Source organism: Mytilus edulis, chromosome 10 (assembly GCF_963676685.1).
Source record: "Mytilus edulis chromosome 10, xbMytEdul2.2, whole genome shotgun sequence".
Classification (NCBI taxonomy): Eukaryota; Metazoa; Mollusca; class Bivalvia; order Mytilida; family Mytilidae; genus Mytilus; species Mytilus edulis.
The window spans coordinates 70,757,874-70,764,758 of NC_092353.1; positions in this window are offsets into that span (position 1 = coordinate 70,757,874).

Genomic DNA, 6,885 nt, shown 5'->3' on the forward strand with positions numbered 1-6,885 from the left:
TCAGTCTTTAGAATTATATGTTGTTGTCGATTTATCGTTTTTGCCGAGACTGCGACTTGTGTTGCAGAAAAGTTCGACATAGGGATCGTGATCCAGTGGCACGGCGTTAGCTAACTTTTTAAAAGGTTTAAGCTTTATATTTCAGAAGGTGGAAGACCTGGATGCTTCATATATTGTGTATAGATGTCTTATGTTATGGAGTTTCCGTCTGTCATATGTCTATTGTCCCTAACCCTATTTTCATAGTTCAGTGGCTACTTGGGGAAAAAATCGTAAGGGTCTGCCTACCTTTGCTGTAAGTCACAGGCCGACAAAAAAGGGGGGAAAATATAAAAAAAAAAGTATTCTATGTTTTGGTTCACGTTATGAAGCTTCTGTCCAAGTTTATAAAAGTTTTTAAAAAACTACGACAGCAGACTGTGTGTAATGTTAACTGGAAGAAAAACTAAGTTCATTTATAAGTAATATACGTAAAAACAGGAAATACATTTTCAAATTTCCTTCTAAATACTAGCTTTTGATCATAAACAAAGCACAAAAATGTCAGTTTTCACCTCAAAAGCTTACAAAACCTTTAAACAGACTTATGAAGAAGGGATATAGAACAAGAACGTGATACTGTTGTTAGGTCATTAAAGATTGCATATTTTGGCTTTAATATTGATTCACGTAAAGGGTCTTTGCATCGGAACTAAACACATTGATTTAAAAAACAGTTGTTGGCATGACACGGGTTATTTTCTTCTCGTATATTTTATGATAGTATGATACTAAACCCTAACGGGAGGGATTGTGCCTGATATTCATATGATGAAGACATAATCTTTCAATCAGTTTAATTGAGGTCTGGAGCTGGCATGTCAGTTAACTGCTAGTAGTCTGTTTTTATTTATGTATTATTGTCATTTTATTTATCTATTTTCTTTTTTTTTACATCTTCTAACATCGGACTCGGACTCTTGAACTGAATTTTAATGTGCGTATTGTTATGCGTTTACTTTTCTACATTGGCTAGGGGTGTAGGGGAGGGTTGAGATCTCATAAACATGTTTAACCCTGCCGCAATTTTGCGCCTGTCCCAAGTCAGGAACCTCTGGCCTTTGTTAGTCTTGTATGATTTTTAATTTTAGTTTCCTATGTATAATTCGGAGTTTAGTATGACGTCCATTATCACTGTACTAGTATACATATTTTGTAAGGGGCCAGCTGAAAGACGCCTACGGGTGCAGGAGTATCTCGCTACATTGATGACCCAAAGGTGGCCTTCTGCTGCTGTCTGCTCTATGGTGGGGTTGTTGTCGCTTTGACACACTCCCTATTTCCTTTCACAATTGTATTCTGTCAAAGTTTGGTACAAATCAAAGAAAGTTATTTAAAAAATTAACCTATAACCACAGAGTGAATGTAATATTAACCGACAGCAAAACTAGGTCCATTTAGAAGTAAAATACAGATAAACAGGATTTACATGATTTGCAGAGTGAATACTAGTATTTGTTGGCGACGTCGACCGATTGATCGCTATATGTCTCGCTTTTGGGAGTAAAGTAAAGATTTTTTGTAATGTTGATTTCTTTCATATTATGAGTAACATGATAACTTTATTTGCTATGTGCGTACATCGTAAGGTCTTCATGCCTTTCAGACAGTTTTTCATTTGACCTCGACATCTTTTCATGGATCAGTGAACAAAGTTGAATTTTTGTGGTCAAGTTCATATGTCAGATACTGTAAGCATATTATATTATATTGTGTTTGGTGAAGGGAATGAATGAATGTAAGGTACATAATATGTCCAATCGGCAGGTGTCATCTGACCTTGACCGCATTTTCATGGTTTGATTGTCAAAGTTAAGATTTTGTGTATAGGTATTTTTTTCTTATACGCTATATTGCAATAGGTCTACTATATTTGGTGTAAGGGGATATTTTATGATGTACATGTCAGTCTCACAGGTCACAGTTTATTTGACCTTGACATCATTTTCACGGTTCATTGCTCAGTGTTAAGTTTTGTTTGTTTTGGACTTTTTTTCCTAATCTATAAGCAATAGGTCAATTTTGTTTGTTGTATGGGAGGATTTTAAGGTGTATATGTTTGTCTGAAAGGTATCATCTGACCTTGACCTCATTTCATACTTCATTGGTCAATGTTAAGTTGTCATGGTTAATTTTGTTTCTTGGATACTATATTAGCAATAGGTCAAATATATTTAATACATTGCTTGATTGTATGGGAATATTTTATGATGTGCATCGCAGCATGTCAGTCTCGCTGGTTTTATTTGACCTTGACATCATTTTCACGGTTCATTGATTAGTGTATAGTTTTGTTTGTTTTTGGTATGTTCTTTATAAATTATAAGCAATAAGTCAATTGTATGCGTTGTATGGAAGGATTTTAACTTCGTTGAACATGTATGTCGTCTGACATGCATGGTTCATCTGACCTTGACCGTTATTTACATGGTTCATTGGTCAATGTTTAGTTTCTTTGTTAATTTTGTTTCTTTGAAATTATAAGTAATGGATCAACTATATTTGGTGTATTTTATGATTGTAAGGTGTACATGTATTTCTCGTTTGGTTTATCTGACCTCGGCCTCATTTTCTTTGATCATGATTTAATAGTGTATGTGTTACTTGTAGTAAAGCTTTATAATTAGGACTATCAACATAAAATCAATGGTTAGTAAAACATGTCAAGGTCAGAGGAACACTGCCAGACAGACATGTACACCTTACAATCAATCTATGTACTGTTCTTTTATGATACCTACAATACATTGAGAATATCATATATGGCGTTTTCGATATCATGCCTGTATCAACCAGAGACACCAATATTATCCCAAAATCTCTGTTCGAGGGATAATATATAGGTTGAGGGTTGATACAGAGTGTGGTATTGAAAAAGCCACTTCATATACATTTTATAGTATACAATTACCTCAAGTATAATTAACTCATTTAGATGTTTTTCACGTGAAATAAAATATATACTGATCTATACTTTTAAGGGTGTAACCGTGGCTGATATCGATTTAGTGACGTCATACAGATTAGGGGTTTGATACTGAAGCTTTTCACACGGCAACCGTAACTGATATCATCACGGTTGGCTGATACAACACTAATTGCACAACTAGTGTATCTGATATATATAAAAAAAAATCAAACAGTACTGATGTTGCTACTTGAAAAATAAAATTATCAAATAAACAAACGAGCAATATTAAGTTATAGTTATCAAAGTAGGCCACGTTGTGCTTATGGGTTTTGTTCATTGTTGAAGGCCGTACGGTGACCCATAGTTGTATGGCATTTGGTGTCTGGTGGAGAGTTGTCATTGACAATCATACCACATATTTTCTCATGTTTGAATATTTTGAACTTAAATAAATTGTTTACCATTGTACGTTTAACAGAAAACCTAAGCATTCAATCAATCGTAAGTGTGCCATGAAGAATATATATGAAGCAGTAACTACCAATCCTATATTATATCCCGAAACGAAAATTGGTGCCTACAAAGTGGGTTAATTACACGACCCATTTTGGTTGTTGCTGCCATTGCTAGCCACTTCGTCAGCCAACGTCAATGTGTGCCTACTACGATAGTACTACAGACTTTCCTTATTTGGGCAATCGTATTTACTTTCCCACGTTTCATTCATGAAATGTTAGAGCGTAACCAATAGGAATCCGATTAAAAACCTACGTCATATGTTGACTTCATTCATCCGCCTACAATAGTAAGTCAACAATCATAAGCCCTTGGCACAATTTTTAACATTCCGTCTTATGTCTATCGTCTGCATGTCTTAAACCTTAATACTATTATTAAAAATCCTTCATAAGTAAAATGTAAATTACGTGGCACTTTTTTCTGTAAAATGAAACATTTCGCGTACGTAAGCAGTTTGAGTGTATCGTCGCAGCGCATGATTTTTTTTTACTTTAATGAATTAAAATCGATCGTCTGCTTCTGCACTTGTTGATAGACAAGATCAATACTCAAACAATTATGTTTTTTTCAAGGACCAAAGAAGAAAATATGACGCACTTTTTCTCGTCAACAACACGTCAGAGTCTGTATCACTTGTACTAGTAAACAATAGTGTGTCATTCAACTTATTGAAAACATTATGACCGTGTATACATAATACACAATTATAAACCATCTGATGGATTCTTCGTATGTTCAATCATGGGGGGAAATAGTTTAAAAAAATCGCCTAGGCTTGCATAATTTCAAAAGCTATGTTTAAAATTCATTTTTTTTTAGACTCGATACTGTAAATTAATAAAGGCTCTTGCATATATATATATACTATTGATGAACGGGTGTTAATTTTTAAATGTCTTTAGGTTTCTTTGTGCATGCACAGGGGCTTGTTTAGTGGGTCAGACGAGGTTTTACTGTCAAACCTCGTCTGACCAAGGATTTGTATAGTAATACAATTGTCTTACTATACAAATCCTTGGTCTGACCCACTAAACAAGCCCCTGTGGTGCATGTTGGTTTGATGTCTCATTGGCGTATTCCAGTATTTAGTCTCTGTTATGCTAGACTATGCATTTCCCGCTATATTTATTAAAATGAGTTCGACTGATCAATAAAATTTAGAATGGAAATAGGGAATGTGTCAAAGAGACAACAATTTAACCGACCAAAGAGCAGACAACAGCCGAAGGCAACCAAAGCTACTGTTGGGATAAATTCATCACATAAAGCAATGTTATATACAGCCAATAGCCTATCAAATCCAAAGTAAACCGTTTAAATACCGGCTTTTGTTTATCTCCATTGGGAGGTCAACCACATCTGTAGTCATGCAGGGGGTTCGTATGAACCCAAAACCCTTTCAATGAAAACTAATAAGCACTGTTAAAGTCGACATTCCGTTTGAATTGTAACTGTTAATTTTGAATATGATTGTATCGAACACCCCCCTTTTTTTAAGATCCTGGCTATGGGCCTGTCGACTATCCATATATAGACTTCTCAGATTATCATGCATATGGATAGTCGACCACTCGTGGATTCTTGGAGGAAGGAGTTCAGAGTCCAACTACAACTTCGCGATTAAACCCCTTTTCACCTAGGTGAAACGATTAATAGGTCAAGAAAACCTGTAACAATGTCAGGTTACATAACTAAACATCTAGCCGGAGGTCTAAATCCGTTTTACTATATCCATAATTTAAGTGGTTATGAAGATTGTTGAAATCTCAATTGTACATTCACAAATAAAAATTGGGTTGTTAATTTTTGTTAGGTATTTTGTAGAAGCATGTTTTTGTGAAACTAAATTTTGTATTCGTATATATCTCCGATTAATATTGTATAAGGCCCAATGAATAATGGCGAATTTACAATTAAATCAAGTCTTTATTGCTATATCATAAATTTGTGACTTACAATAAAAGGTCATGCAAATATTTTTTAAATGGACATTTGCGCTTTATATAAAATGACATTTGCCTATATTCGAAATTCTTCTGTCTTTAGTTCCAATTGGTAATGTAAGACAAAGTTTTATAGGTGATTTATACCCAGGCACAGAAATGGAGGAGATGGATTTGAAGTATACTAGTTCGTTTCCTTTTTCTGATAGAACAATACAATCCCGGCCATTGTTATGGATATCATTGAAATATATGATACCTTAATTTTTCATTAATTTTACAACCTAAAAGTGTTCTTTATCCTGCAATATATATCGCATCTCTGGCATAGTCTTTTTTTCCCTCTGAGACAATTCAAATTTTCAATCAACCATGCAAATATGACGAAATGTGTTCATTGAAAACTGCATGATTGAATATATATTTTTTAATCACTGAATGCATTTGAATAGCATAACCAAAGGATGATCATGCAAATACATAACTTCCTGTTCAAATTTAATAATTTAACACTACTAAGATAAACGGGAAATGAGCTTTCTTTCGCCTTGACGTCAAATAACATACTCATCCTGTTTATCAACTAACTGAATAATTCAGACAATTTTAGTGCCCGCTACTGGACGTCACAGGCTCTGTGTTGACAAAGATTAAAATATTAGTTATTTACATCCTTGATGTTGACGTTGGACTGTGGATTTACAAGCATACATAACCGATCAGAGAGATTTCTTATTCGAAAAGGAAAAAATGACGAGCATAACACATCTCTTTAATGTTACTTTTCAACACATGCTTCTATCAAATCGAAAAGATACGAGGGAATCAACTCAAGACACAAAAAAATGAAAAAAAAAGCAAAAAATAAAAAGAGCACATTTATTGTATATCTTCATGAAAGTCGCAGTGATCAAAAGCACTCCTGTCACTGCGAGTTCAATACAGTCCCTAGCATAACTTTAACGATTAATATATTGAACATTTTTACAATACCAAGGTTACCATACAAAACCTTGGAAATTCAGAGCACTATACACAGCCGGACATTTTTTTTCTGAGACAACTACCCGTGGTCTTGTTTCTTTGATGACCTAACTGTCCTCCATAAAGTATGAAACCTAAAACATTGGAGACCACAAGTATCAAAAGGCCTAGAAAAGAAAAGAAAAAAACCCAATAGAAAGCCATTTTTGCTAGGGGGAGTTGCAATCTTATAGGCCTAGCACAATGATTTGGAAAGTTAATACATCGAATCATTCCAACCGATGCAGAATGGATAGTACAAGCATTTTGTACAGCTCCATTTGATGTTTTAGTTGATATCTTTACTATGATTGACTTCGTGAAAAAAACTAGAGGCTCTGAAGAGCCTGTATCGCTCATCTGACTCTACTTGGGTTTTTGAAATCAAGTAAAAAAAGATAAAATTTGGCTTAAAAACAAAGTAACAACACTTGGCCAGCACCTCATAAG